Consider the following 16,276-nt stretch of genomic DNA (forward strand, 5'->3'; position numbering starts at 1 on the left):
TCGTCGAGAGGCAACTTCAGAGATCCTTCCGGGAAGGTCGTCGCGAATCTCTCCGGCGTCATTATTATGCAAGGCTCAAGCTACCCATCAGTCATCGCGTCAGATGTCGTCCACGTCGTCGTGTATCAGTAGGGACGCCAGCCACGCCCTCCAAGGATCGACATCGCGCGGTTCGACGCTTCATACGACTACGCTGGGCGTAAACCTCTACATACCGAAGCGATAAGTCTCGCAAACTTTTATTTTCCTAATATCATTTAGGACGGCCGATTAATAACTCTTAATGGCAGGGGGAATACTTATGCACATATTAGTTATTCCATAATTTGATAATTTCACCTTGTTATTAGTTTGTGCGTGTAAAATTATTGAGATGGTTCTTTACACTGATTTGACAGGTCTATGATCCAAGACAGAGATATATATAATGAAACTCATTAATTTAAAAATAACCTGTTTTCTAGCATAATTTATTGTTACGCGGAGTTGCCTACCAAAATTCGTATGATTATTTTTGCTTTTACTGATTTAAAATGAATTAATTATATGCTGTTTAACCCTCTATAACCCACGCAAATTATAGCCCTGTGCCAAGTTGTATTTTTCAACTGGTAGTTATACCAAAGGCTACAAGACTTATTTTACATTTTCCAGTATAAAACTACAATATACCTGTGATAAAAAGCTTCTTGTGTAGACAATGAAGACCGGAAATGGGTTATTACACAAAGCTATTGTAAGGCACAGTGCAAATCCTTCTATTAATTGGTTCATATTATTTGTGCCGATCGGCGAACTTGGCAAATAAAAGGTCAAAGGGGAAGTCCACCCTGATATTAATTTGGTTTGAATAAAAGCAGAAAAAATAGAGAAAATAATTAGTGAAGGTTTGACGAAAATCCGATAAAGGATAACAAAGTTATGAATTTCTAAAGTTGTAATCGATCAAAGATAAATTGGCAATTTGTGACGACACTTGCGAGCTGATCTCCCATTTAATTTATGGTAAAAATTCCATAAATTTACTTTTTTCATGATTCTTGATTAAGGAATGAATATATTTCATAGGTTGTATAAAAACATTTGTCTTATAATATATCGACGGCAAAGATTCGGTAAAATAATCTATTTTGAACAAATAAAAATACATTTATCAATTTTTTACCATTACTTACATGAGAGATCAGCTCAGCTCCCAGCCCCTCTCCCCCCCCCCCCACATCAGAATAACCCAATACAGTAAGGGTTAACCCATTTTTAATTGCAAAGCATTGCAACCTTACGGGGAATTATTGTAGATCATTATTCCCCTGTAACACATTATAACCATATGGTGAAATATAAAAGATATTGTTAATCATTCCCCTTAACCCATTCATACCCTTCGGGGGAATTATTGTAGATCATTATTCCCCTGTAACCCATTATGACCATACGGGGAAATATAACAAAAAAGAGGAAAACATTCCCCTTAAGCAATAGATACTTTTCGGGGAATTATAACATATTCTCCGCAAGCTACAGTTATGGTTAAAAAACTTAAAGGGAAGGCAAAAAAAGTTATATTCTTCATTTAATCTTCGAATTCGGATTTGAAGCTACAGAACATTAATTTATTTCCAGAAGATATTATTGACCGAAATACTAAGTGATTGGGTCTTTCTTGTGACCACCATGAACATTGCCCTTAAGTGCCAGTTTTAGATGATTGCGCTTCCTTCCCCTTAAGTCGCAGATAGAGTTATTATTATTATTATTATTATTATTATTATTATTATTATTATTATTATTATTATTATTATTATTATGTACATATTTCATATTTAATTTCATTTTCATTTAATTTTAATTTTAAAACTTGTAATACCTGAATGTATAATCTATTACATGTAAGCTATATAGGAATTGCGTATCATTATTGTAGTTTGTAATTAATTATGTTCATGTATCAGGCATACAAGTTCATTTCTATTCCGGCCTATCTCTTTGTCCTTCTTGTCTAAGCGCACATGGACTTTCTTTGTGTTAGTGATATAAATATAGCGGGAGCATGAGCCGTAAACTTAATTAAAGAGAAGTCACTGTGAATTGTCATTGTCATCAAGTCGACAATGTGTTTTTAATAATATAATTATCTGTCAAGCACTTTGTGAGGGCCTCCGGTCCTGAAAAGCGCTATATAAGAACGAGCTATTATTATTATTAATTATCACAGAGCTGTTACTCCTCTGACAGACAATTCATTAATTTGAGGCCTTGTATTTTATAACCTCCCATTTGCACGGCGTATGGTTTTCTCTCATGATATACAAGGCCGTTCAGCAAGTTACCACATTATGAAATATATATATATAAACCCATGGGAAGAACTTACTGAAGCTCCTATGGGTGGGGGTAAATACCAGTAACACTTCAAAAATGTATAACTTTTCCTATTTCCCCCCTATCAATTTCTCTATCTGTCCCTCACTTCCTTTCTCCTTCCTTCTCTCTCTCTCTCCCTCTTCTCTCTCTGTCTTTCATCCCATTTCTCTCTCATTTCCTCCCTCTTTCCCTTTATCTCTTTCTTTCCCTCCCTCTCCCTCACTCCTTCCCAAATTCCACTGTGTTAATCTCTTTCCCCCATTCTTTCCTTTTTAACTCTCCCTGTCTCTTTCTCTTTTTCTCTCTGTCTGGCTCTCCCCTCTTTTTGTTCTCTACCCCCCCCCCCCCTGTTGTACTGTAATTTATCGCCTTCATCTGAAGGTGTCAATTTTGCTCAAATAGATTTTTCAATACAGATTAAAAAGGCACATGTTGCTTTGTTGGGCAAACACGAATAATATAATGTTAATCTATATATGCATGCGTTCATGAAAAAACAAAAAAACATAAGTCAAATGGTTATTGCGAACAAACTATGAGCTGTGTTAATTAGATTTGTTGCTTTTCATAAAGTAAAACTAACATGCTTTTAGTATGATACATTAATAACATTAATCCTAAAAAGACCGGGCTATGTGAGGTCTTAGTATGGGTGGGGGGTATACCCCCCGCAAAAATGTGCACGCATGTCAAGTGAAGTGTATAATAATAAAATGATTATTTCAATTTTTTGAAAAAGTCACGTATTTGCATATTTATGGTAATATATGCAAATAAGGTCATGCAATCACGTTTTTACCCAAAAATCATATTTTATAGATATTCAAGCATTCTTTTTTCACTACATATAATGTATTAGACCATTTGGAATAAAAATACAAAAAAAATCGGAAGAGCCAGCTTATTCATTATGTAATATCTTGTTTTGACAATTGCTTATGTATTTTACTGTTTTTTTAACTTATGTATTTTATTTTTCTTGTTGTTTTATTTCATTTCTTACTACAATTCAACTATTTTTACTCCCAGAACAACCACCTAAACTTTAAACAAGACCCAATAACCAATGTTTACAGGGATAGTTGAGTTCTGTTTTCAGACCGCAAATGCCTTCAAAGTGCATGGTCATTGCTCTGATTCTATAGTGCCCTTTTAGAACCTAAATTTGCTATGAAGGTAATTCTAGACCCCAAAATGTGTGAAGTTTAGCCAATACGATCATACCAATTCAGCTCCACTTAAACAACAAAGTGACCGTTAATTAATTATTTAATTAAAAGTAACAATACATGAACCGGCTAACTGTTGGTAATTTAAGCAACACGAAAATGCAAACAAAAGCCAACATCGGCATTGTCTGAATCACGACGTAGAAGGCGTTATTTCATTTTTCAACGGTTTTTTCAATTTTTTCAAAATATCTAATATTTGTGGTACACAAGTATTATAAATTGTTATAGTTCAGCCGTATCTGAACCGGTTTTGATCAAACAAAGATGATTTTGTCATTAAAATATTATGTTCTTTCAAATTTGACACTCAGTTTTTAATTATCTCAACAACAACAAAAGTGTGTAGCGCCCTCTGCAACAGAACTCAACGATCCCTTTAATCTATTTTTAGGGAAAATGACATTATTAACAAAATTTATAATGCGCACATATCCACCCCAAGAGATGCTTAAGGCGCCTAACAAGGTAAATACATTAAGTACATGAGGAGTTACAGAGAACGAAAATAATTTAACATAATTTAATATAATTAAACAATGTTAATTACATCAGATTGTGAAATACTCTACGTCTTAGCTAAGGAATTCAGACATTAGATAGGTTTTCAAGTTTTTTTGGAACAAATTTTGATTGAATGGGGTAGGGAGTTCCATAACCGGGGTACAGCAGCTATAAAAGCTCTGTCACCCCAACTCCTCTTTGTTCTTAATTGTATTAAATTTATTGACTTGCAGGAACGAAGACCTGCACGAGAACTTGAAAAGATATTAAGAAGAGAGGAAATATATTCAGGGACAGATCCATTTAGTGAACGGTAGGTGAGTAGTAGAATTTTATATTTGATACGCTGTTCTATTGGAAGCCAGTGAAGGTTTTTGAGTATTTGAGTAGTATCGATCGAACGTTTAGATCTATACCCCCTTCACATACAAGAATATTTCTTACGAGTCCTTACGGATCGCACAAATTCACGGATCTTTCACGGATCCCCACGATTTGGCCACTTTTACGAGCGATTTAAGAGTTAATACGAGTTATTGCGAGCTATTTACTGTTTAGTTACGGATTATTACGAGTTATTACGATATACTTACGGCAGAATTCCAAGATTTGTTACGAGTTGTCACGGATAACTACGAGCAACTTACGAGTTAGTAACGACCTGTTAACGTATTGTTACGAATAGTTACGAATATTTACGAGTAAGTTACGAGTATTTACGAGTCATTACGATTTTTAAGCAAAAAATAACAACTGAAAATGAAGTGTTCAAATTTGAAGCTTGCATACCTTTCCCCAAAAACCTAAACGATACTTAAGAATACCTAAAGTATACGTATATATTTGTAAAGTACTCGTAACTACATGTAAAGTGCTCGCTATAGCTCGTAACAATCCGTAAAGCCATCGTAACACGACCCGAATGAAATCGTAAACAACACGTAAGCACTCGTAATATTCCGTAAATAAATCGTAAACGAACCGAAACAAATCGTTAAAGAAATCTTTAAGGGCCTATCTCACTGAGCAGCGAATGCTTGCGAACGTTGCGAATTTGGATTCGCCAACTTTTCTGACGAATGTTGGCGAAAATTAGCGACATTAAGTGACGTTTAGCGACAATTAGCAACATTTGAGCGAATGTCTCCGAAAGTGTTTGCGAAAGGCAGTTGGCGACTATTAGCGACAACTTTTGCGAAGATTAGCAACTATTTGCCAATCCTTTGCCACTATTTGTGAACGTTTGAGACCTTTTGCTAACTACTGGTACTGAATGGGTCGATTTTATAAAGGAACCATATGGTAACGTGGTCGCTAGCTTTGGCGAAACACAAAGAACTGACGAAAACAAAGAGCAAAACCGTTTAACAACCGTTTGCAAAAGCTTACGACTGTTTTGCAAACGCCTGCAACTGTTTGCGGAAAAATAAATTCGCAACATGTTCAAAATTTCTTTGCGACAAGAAAAATTGTTTATAACAAAGAAAACTGTTTGCGATCTTTCTTGCAACCTTTTACAACATTTTACAAACTCTGGCGAAACCCCCAATTCGCTACGTTCGCAAGCATTCGCCGCTCAGTGAGATAGGCCCTTTACGAGTCATTTACGGATTCTTGCGAGCAGTTCACGGATGGTAAAGTGTTGATGCGAGCGGTTTAGGATACTTACGGATTGTTACGCCCTTTCTTTGCACGGATCATTACAAGTGTCTGCGAGTTGTTGCGAGCTGTGACGAGCTATTTACGGATACCAGCGAGTTATTTACGGATGCTTGCGATCCGTAAAGACTCGTAAGGAAAATCCGTATATGTGAAGGGGGTATAAGTGACAAAGCGGGCAGCTGCGTTTTGAACCTTTTGTAGTCTGTGAATTTAGGAAGTCTATAAAGGAGAGAGTTACAATTATCGAGATGAGATGTTACAAAAGCATGAATCAATTGTTGAGTGGTTTGGGGGTTAAAAATGTCCTTATAGCACGGAGATTACGAAGATTATAATAGGCAGCTTTCACACATTTTGAAATATGTGCATCAAGAGACATGTTTGTATCGAAAATGACACCAAGATTTCTTGCTTTATCTGAAGGAGCAATGTGCACAGAACCAACACGTATATGAGTTATAAGAATCTTGGAAAGTTGTTGTCTTGAGCCTAACAAGAGAAATTCTGTTTTACCATCATTTAGTTTGAGATAGCAATCATTTATCCATTTCCGTACATCACGAACACAACTTTGAAGATCTTCAACACGTTTTTCTACCTGTTCCTGAATAGGAAGACACGAACAATATAATTGTAGATCATCTGCATACATACGATAGCCTACATTGTGTTTACTGATCATCTCATGAAGTGGTAAGCTATATACATTGAACAGATAGGGACCCAAAACAGATCCTTGGGGCACAGAAAACAGAAGGTTAACAACCAATGAAAAGAAAATGAAAATCGGACCTACAGTTACAAGGTCACATGACCTTTTGTCTTTGCACGTCAGCCCTTTCCATACGTTTTCCATATGTTTTGTACACACATCACAAAAATGAGCGATTTTCGGGCTGACATGAAAAGACAAAAGGTCATGTGACCTTGTAACTGTACGTCCGTTTTTTTGTTTTTTTTTTAAAGATGCGCAAGACTCGAAAGAAAAAAGTCAGCGAGCGGCGGGGCGCCATCCATATGCGTTCCCGATCATGGTGATAAACGCAGGCCTTCTTTGAAACATCTTTAGATATGGGTATATTGAAACGCCGAAAAAAGTGCGTTATAAATGTGACAAAGATGTCAGACGTTGGAAGTACATTTTCAAACCAATGTGCCAACTGCCAAATTGAATTCCACATCGCATAGTACCTGCATTCTACTGTATTTTCATCCTGATTTTGGTAAATATATATAATTATGTATTATTTTCAGCCTTGTTCTGCTCTGATTATTTATGGCTCAGTTGTAAAGCAGTGGTCTCGTAATTTGGAGATCCCGGGTTCGAAACCAAGTCAATGCGATATTGCCCTTTGGTAAGGCGTTTATCCTCATTACTAATTACCTTTGGAGAGGACTTAAAGCCGTCGGTCCCCTGTTTGCCTACTCACACGCATTCACATGATTTCTTAGCAGTCAAGGAAAAAAACGAATAAACAACCAACCTTCAACGGTATACTTGTTTCTGTTTACATTCTTTCTGCTATTATATTGAATAAATAAAGTATATGACAAAAAATATATTTGAGACATGTCTCCACTATATATACGGTATTCGCTCGTCGTCCAGATTATTAGTTCCAAACAACACAGCCTACGCATGCGATTCATCCCCACCTTCGAGATGATTGGTCGGTAGCTTTTGTTGTGGCTGCTGTTGTAGCCCCGCCCCATTCTGATTCTGAGTCGCCAGCCAACTAGCGCACGGTGAGTGTTTGTAGACTGGTTAGCTGATCAGTGTCAGTTTAGAGTCAGCATACCTCGGGCCTGGACTTGTGTTCAATGCATCTCTTAGTGATCCTCAATTTTTAGACGAACCGGTAGTTATCAAACATCTCTATACGAAGGTAAGGCACCTAACCTCCTTGATATTTAAATGCTATGGATGTGTGTTATTATAAGTACAGCGTCCCTTTTTTTAATATAATGAAGTAAAAAATTATCTCACATGGTGCGTGTATCTGTTTATTATTATCTATTTATTCATTTAGTATGTAGTCATGTTAGCCTTCTGGTGCAACAGAAATCTCTCTAAAGAACTTCATCATATAAATACAAAAAATACAAGGCACACTATTCAAAATGTCCTAAAATATGATGGTAAACTAACTGTTATAATCAATTAATCAGTTCATAATTGGTTTTCACTTCAACTCGAAATCGAGATCGGGTTTTCACTTTCTACACAATTTGAACTACACCAGGTTAAAGTTTAAGTCCAGTCAGACTTATTTTTAGAAATTGTTTGCGATGAAGATGGTGACAATCTGCTAGCACCCGATTTAGATTCAAGTAAATTTACTTCATCAGGAGCAAAATTCTGAATAGGGTATCGTTACACAAAGAACGTTATTTCTTTATCATGAACTGATTTTAACGTCACATTAATCACGACATTTTAAACATAAGCTACCAAAGTTGGGTATCCTGTTTTGCTGTCGTTAACCCATGATTGCTTCCTGAACCAGTGTCACCTTTAATGCTGATATCTACTCTAAAGTTTGAAACGAAATCGTTGCAGTGCCTTATGTCCCTTTTGCAGCCAACCTCTAATTCTGTAGAACTTTGCAGGAATTATAAATATGTCATGTATATCCTATTTGTGAAATTTAAACGTTAGCAGTGTCCTAATATTCAAATTATGCAAGGAAACCCGTTTACTTGCTAGACTTCACTGTCATACACTATTGACTGACTGACCGGCTTTTTTTCTTCTTCTCTGGTAATAATTCATAAAATGAGCTGTAAAAGGTACATGAGCATTTGTCTACATCAAAAACCCACTTCTTGTGATGGCCAAATTAAACTGATTGAATCTTTGCGCAGCATACAACGTATGACCATTCAGTATAATGGTCTGAAAATCAGGACTATTACATATGGGCTCTATAGCTCCTAAGTTGATTTGACAACTAATAGTCGTTATTTTCCCACTTGAAGACTTTTTCAAGCCCCACTTTCTTTAGGGAAGTTCTAAATTAGTATTATCTTTCAAATGCCGTTGGAATTTTACCTTTTCATTGTTTTGTCCTGCAAATGGGACATAGTACCTTTAACTCTGATGATGAATAAGATGTGGGTGACTTTGAAAAAAAATCACTTCATTTTAGTTACTGCAATCATATTTGCCAGTCTCTCCTCATCCCATAAATCTATGCCACCTTGCAAGTTCCATCGATTACACCATTTTCTGTTCATGCATGCAGGATCTTTGGCATTGCCTTTAGTGGAGGAAGGAAGCCGTCAAGTATGGGGTCCATACTAAAGCTAGTTGCAGCGATCGTTGTGATAATGAATGGAGTTCAAACAGTCAGAGTATCAGGTAAGACCATCAACCCAATCCCCCCTCTCACCCCCCCCCCCCTCCCCCCTCCCCCCCCCCCCCCCCCCCCCATTTACTGCTAGCCACAGTTGGCCAGGCTGGGCGTGCGGATTCGTAATATTACAACTCGGCGTTGTGGCGTGCCTGTAATCCAGCTAAAAGTGGAAGTTACAAACTGATTTAACCGAGGACACAGGTTCGAAACTGAGTCACGTCTTTCGGATGGTGACGTTTAAAGGTCGGTTCTCAGACGTAAATAATAATATCTGATTGATACACGTCTACAAAAAAATACACATACACACACATACACACAACATTGACAAAACGGCCAGATTGTTAACCGGGGGGAGGGGGTACTACGCACTATACCTTCAAAAGACTGAAATATATTCAGTGTATATATATATACAAGTGCGATAATTCTCAACTCTGACATGACAACGGGTGTTCCAGAATAATTATGTAGGCGTGAAGAAAAAGGTCTAGGAACGTGAGACGTATCACATCAACTGAATAAACACACCGACAGCCCAACACACAAGCAAGGCAAAACACTTGCACACATTTGCATAATAATTTCTAAGTTTATTCCGAAAGTATTTCTCGTAGTAATTTGTACTATGTTCATGATGCTTTGACTAGGCTTGAGTGATATTATATTTATATGCCATGTATATTTGTTCATACAATGTATTTGTTTTTGTTTTTGTATGTATTTGAACTTCAGAACCTGAAGAAGGCCTCACAAGCCGAAAGCTCGTAATAAACTTGTAAAGTACAGCTACGTCTCACGTTCCTAGACCTTTTTCTTCACGCCTATATATATACAGTTGACGAAGAAATGATTCATACACTTGCCAAGTTTTTGAATTTTCTAGTTAGTTATGCGAAATTGATTTCTTCCAACAACAAAATTAGTTTGTGACACAAGAAAGCTCACATCTCAAAGTACTAAATAAAGGCCCGAATTCAACCAGTCCAACTTTCACCACTGCGTTACGATTTATTTTAAAACCCAACAAATTTACAAAGGGTAGTAATATTGTAGTTATTAACTCTTTATTGGCCAAATTTTTTCAAATGTTCATTAAAATTGTCAACAATTTCAGTCTCAGTTTCAGTTTATTGTTACATATGTCACATGCATTAAATATTTTGCAATGATTTCACAAAGTCAATGGTCAAATTGAACGTGGTTGTTATTTCCATAGACTAAACCAGGAGGTGAGTACTTAATTTCAATTTGTTCGAATGTATTAAACTAAACGACTGGACTAAGAAGAAGAGTGGATAGAGGGGCCTTTGGTGGGTGCTATGACTCTGGTTTATAGGCCCCGAGGGGTAGCTAGTTTTGATATCAGTCTTTAAAAAAAGAGGAACGAGGCAAATAATGTCGATTGTACCACTTTAAAGATAAACTTTAGTACTGGTAATGCGATTGCATTGTGAAAGAAAAGGTGTGGAAAGGATCAGAAACAGTTGATCATGTAGCATGTAAGTATTGGTGTGCACTGCAAGGTTCTGGAGTCATCAAAATCATAATAAATTCGACCGAGTCTTGGTAAAGTAACAAGCACTCACATAGAAAGCTATATATGGGACAACACCCATGGTGTCGGGGCTAGTACTACCTTGATTTCCTTGTCTTTCTATGCTCATTACTCAGCCAGTATACATTTTCTTCCAAAATTGTTTGGCACATGTCATTTATTTGTAATCTTGAACATTCAGTGTAAGCTTCGTTTGATTCTGTGAGAATTTTTTTTTTTTTTTTTACCAGTACTGGGGGTGTTTCACAAAGATCCTAAGTTGAACTTATCTCTAAGTTGGACTTAACAATTATGGAAAGCCATTAGCATCCTTGAAAATATTTTCTAAAAGTTTTTTTAAAAGGCGTAAATGGTGGTTCAAATCATTCATATTTCCATTATCATGGGAGATATCATGTTCTTGATGTGGAATTTATAAAAAGTCTAAAATACTTGAATTTTCGCTTTGAACATATTTTATTTTAAGGCTATAAATGGCTCTCCATAATATTTAAGTCCAACTTAGAGTTAAGTTCGACTTGGGATCTTTGTGAAACACCCCCTGGAGTTTATCTTTAATTCGTATATTTCCAAAAAAGGGCAATGTCAGAGTCACTTCCATTATAATAACGCAATAGCCTTTAATCATTTACATATATTTGCATTACCTGTATGCTTTGGCAACAAATACAAACACAACAGCATCGGACAAATAACAATAATGAAGGCACGTTAAACTGACGGGATCGAGATGTCAGTCGTTCGATGTTTCAAATAAACCATGAGGGTCATGCACTAAAAGCCCTCACTCCGAGAGCCCTGGAGCACACGATGAACATGACAAACGGATCCCCTAGCAACAAGTCACTGCCCCCACCAGCCAGAACACACACTATACACAAACACTACCGCTTTATCAGGCAAGCCATTATTCTCTGCCGATACAGCAGGAATCAACGAACCGTGGCTACTTAGGCACAGCAATTCGCTGCAGAGGAATAAATGAAATTGTTCCTCAGAGAAAAGATATAAACAAAGATGGACAAATAGACAAAGGTTTGTTGCAGATTAATTATTAGCACACTAGAAGCATTATGGTGTTGCTTCTGCCTGTAATGCATAATAATTTTAAAGGAAAAGTTTCAGTTTCCGTTTGAATACAAATAATGGTATAGATTCAGGGATTTCAGTTGGGAGTACATTCCAATACTTCGGAACTGAAAATGTAATAGTTTTCTTTTCATATATTTTACGAGTTTCTGGTAAATGTTAGGAGCATTGTTGGCGTGTGTCAGGCAATACAATCCGCGTCCTTAATGATATATTGAATTTTTAAAGGAAAATGGTGCAATATGCATGTGTCCTATTTCACCTATTTTCCAAACTTTGATTTAATTAATTTATTTATTTAGAACATTTACAACATAATATGAAAAGAAATTTAGAAGAAACATAATATACAATGTAAAAATAAGAAAACAAGAAGACAATAATGAAGTCGGAAGGACACCCAGTTCAGTCAATCCATGGAAACAAGACTGTTCTTCCATGGGGTCCAAGATGGTTGTAATGATATTAAAAGCCATGTTTAGTAGGTAGCGTCTCAATAGCATTTACAGATAATGGTGACACTACTTGGTTTTACACCACCATTCCTGGAATATGATGGGAGTATTGTGCTGTAGGTTTCCTCGACCCCAGATGCAAAGGTAGCGCTGAAGTGTTAAAAATGTGAGCAAACTGCTGCTCAAAACCAATTAATGTTCAATTCATTTCAATTCAGTTCAATTATTCACTCAATATATAAAAGCGATTACATAAAATTGCGTATGAACTCATATGACAAATCTGGAGTAAATTCAGTTGAAAGCACGTGTAAAATAAATTGAGTGGGGATCAGATTAAAAATCTATACAAATATTTTGTGTATTCAACCCCATTGTGATGTATACATTTCATGAAATATTGTTGCATGTACAACACAATAGAGGGAGGCAATATATAAAAAGCCGGGTCATGGAGAAACCACAGACAGAGAGAGAAAAATAAATAGAGCGAAATTTAGAGGAAGAGAAAAGGGAGGGGAAAGGAATTTGAGTAAGAGAAAGGCAAGATGAGAAATAAAGTTAATACATATAATGATAGACCCAATCACGTTTTATAAGAGATCCAAGTAATATTGTTAAATCATACGCTTTGTTATGAGGCCTCTACGTTTTTAATCAATAATTTGTTGAAATTTAAAATTGAACACTTTCTGCCAATTAAAAGAAAAAAGTAAATTCAAGTAACGTAAAATTGGTTTTTGAAGGTTTTATTTAACCAATAGCATGGAAAACATTTCTTCAATTTTGCGTATTCGAACTCAAATAATAATTAATGAATCCCAACTTTGCTATTTAAAATATCGAGTTTGTCCAACTACCATTTGTAATCACGTGCTTTACTTTACAAATGTTAGCTACGTACCACTTTGAAAACAATAATGTAGATTTTTTTTAATCTGATATGACTGGGGTCCAAGATGATTGTTACGATATTAAAAGCTATGTTAGATAGCGTCTCACTAGCATTTACAGATAATGGTGACACTGCTTGGTTTTACACCATCAATCCTGGGATAAGTTGGGAATATTGTGCTGTAGGTTTCCTCGACCCCAGATGCAAAGGTAGCGTTGAAGTGTTAAAAATGTGAGCAAACCGCTGCTCAAAATTTATTAATGTTTCATTCAGTTCAATTCGGTTCAATTATTCACTCAATATATAAAAACATATAGTATATGGTTTTATACGTTTATACGCAACTTTATGTATTACATAAAGTTGCGTATGAACGCATATGATAAATATAAAAAAATAGACATAGTCAAATCAGGAGTTGGAACCACAAGTAACATAAATTGAGTGGGGATCAGATTAAAGATCTATTGAAAGATCTTGTATACTCTACCCTATTTTGATATATAAATTGCATTAAACATTGTTGCATGTACAACACACTGTTATATTGGACCATTTTGTTCGGTAACCTTATCCGATGTGAATGAGCTTTAGAGAACAATGTTGGCAGCCAATGATAGGTATTGATCATTCATGTATTGGTTGTTTATCAAGTGTATTTCATTCAAACGTACATTAAATGTTATCTATCTATTTGTTTATTCATTAATTCATATATTTATTCAGTAACATCTACTTCTATATACTTATAAATTCGTTTAAATATGTGTTTATCTATCAATGTATTTGTCAACGAATTCATTCTTTAACTCACTTTCATTGTAGCACTACATGACGTACATGATGCCTGTCCTCATGTGACTATTTCATGTCCTTCGATCACTCTGGAGAGCGGTGAGACTGTAGAATTAATCCCGAAACCGATTCAACCCGATTTGGACTGGTTAATATCCAACCTCCCAGCAGACCTGCCGATTTCTGATGATGTCCGGCTTTACTATTGCACCGAACCAGGTAGTATTTTATGCAAAATCCCCGAAATGTGGCGGCACGAAAAAAGGGGGAGGCCTCGTTTTTCCCGAAGGTTCATAACTCCGAAATTGAAAAAGGTTTTATTATTCTGAAAATGTGTGTAATTCTGAAAAAAAAAAGTTTTATTATATGGCAGGTTTATAATTCCGATAAATAATATACTGTTCTCCTTCAAACAAATCCTATTTCATTTTCGGAAATATGAACCTTCGGAATTACAAAACTATCGGATTAAAAAACCTCCGGAATAAACGAACTATCGGAATTACAAACCTGGTAGAACGTTGGTACGTGTCATATACTTATTTGATGGAATATCATTTAGCACTGTATATACAAGCTACAATGTTTATTGTTAATTTGTGATTACTCGAGAAACAATAACACTTGTTGATTTTTTTGCTTATATGAGTGTTTTATATATGTATTGTGAAACAAAATGTTCATGTATATGAATGAAGTTTACTAATAAAATTTAAATTCAAATTCAAACCTTTGGAAAGACGACATGTAACCGAAAACTAAGGCTATAGCCAAAACAATGCATTTGTTTCAATTCATATTTATATGGCACTGAAGAAGAACCATTTTTTGTATGACACCGATCAGAACTGGTGGATTGCCCTATCACCGTAACCAGGCATTATATTACCAGAAATGTCATTCATTCAATATAATTACAATTTGATATCCAATAATAGGGGGTGTCGTGATAATTATAGTGGTTAATTCAACCATACAGGGTTTGAATCTCAGCCTGGCACTAAAACTTGCTTTGGCAAGGCATACTTGTCCCTCTCCACCTACAGTGTATATGTAAATGAGTAAGTCTTTCGTCTTCTTTGTGCATGGCTAATCGTCAACAAAATGGAGTTAAATCTTTTGACAACTCTGTTTGTTGCTACAGCAGGCAGCCAGTGAAAACGAATTCGTTTGATCAAATTATGGAAATGCAAGCATTACTTTGAACAAAAAGAACTTTGAGATTCCTGGCTGATTTTTCCTGATTGAGGTATCATTTGAAAGGGCAGAAAATGGACTTTCTAGAAATGTGATTTTTCTCTTTGAAATTCAGATACCGCCCGCCAAAAACAATTTTTGGTTTCCTCTCTCCAAGTTGTTTTTAATCACTCATGTGTGAAATCATATGAGTAACATAAAAAAAGATGAGGATCTAAGCTTTACAAATATGTGTCATTTATTAATTATAGATTAAGTTATGATAAAACATCGATACTTCTCAGTTTCGTTTTTTTCTGGGATGCACTGCATATGACTGTAATTGCGTTGAACTAGGCGCAATTTTACGGACCGCAGTATTCAATGAATTGCCCCTTTCACATGTTAACGGTGTGAATTTAAGTTAATCACACAGCATAATATATCAGGGCTGCTGTTGAATAAACAGGAACGGAAATTTTCCGTTGTGCCTTATACCCCCTTCACATACACGGATTTTTCTTACGAGTCCTTACGGATCGCACAACCTCACAGATCTTTCACGGATCCTTACGATTTGGCCACTTTTACGACCGGTTTAAGAGTTATTACGAGCTGTTTGCGGTTTAGTACGGATTATTACGAGTTATTACGATGTATTTACGGCAACAGTCCACGATTTGTTACGAGTTGCCACGGATAACTACGAGCAACTAACGTGTTAGTTACGACCAGTTTACGTGTTGTTACGAATAGTTACGAGTAAGTTACGAGTATTTACGAGTCCTTACGATTTTTAGCCAAAAAATAACAACTGAAAATTAAGTTTTCGAATTTGCAGCTTTTATACATTCCCTAAATCGTAAACAATTTGTAAGAATACGTAAAGTATAGGTATCTATTCGTAAAGTACTTGTAACTACACGTAAAATGCTCGTAAGAACCCGTATCAATCCGTAAAGCCATCGTAAAATGCCCGAATAAAATCGTAAACAACGCGTAATCACACGTAACGATCCGTAAACTGCTCGCAATAATCCGTAAATAATCCGGGAACAAATCGTAAACTAACCGTAACGAATCGTTACAAAAATCTGCTACGAGTCATCTACGGATTCTTGCGAGCAGTTAACAGATGTTTACGTGTTGTTGCGAGCAATTTACGGATGGTTACGGATTGTTACGAGCTATTT

This window comes from Strongylocentrotus purpuratus, unplaced genomic scaffold (assembly GCF_000002235.5).
Source record: "Strongylocentrotus purpuratus isolate Spur 01 unplaced genomic scaffold, Spur_5.0 spur5_scaffold_1, whole genome shotgun sequence".
In the NCBI taxonomy this organism is placed as follows: Eukaryota; Metazoa; Echinodermata; class Echinoidea; order Camarodonta; family Strongylocentrotidae; genus Strongylocentrotus; species Strongylocentrotus purpuratus.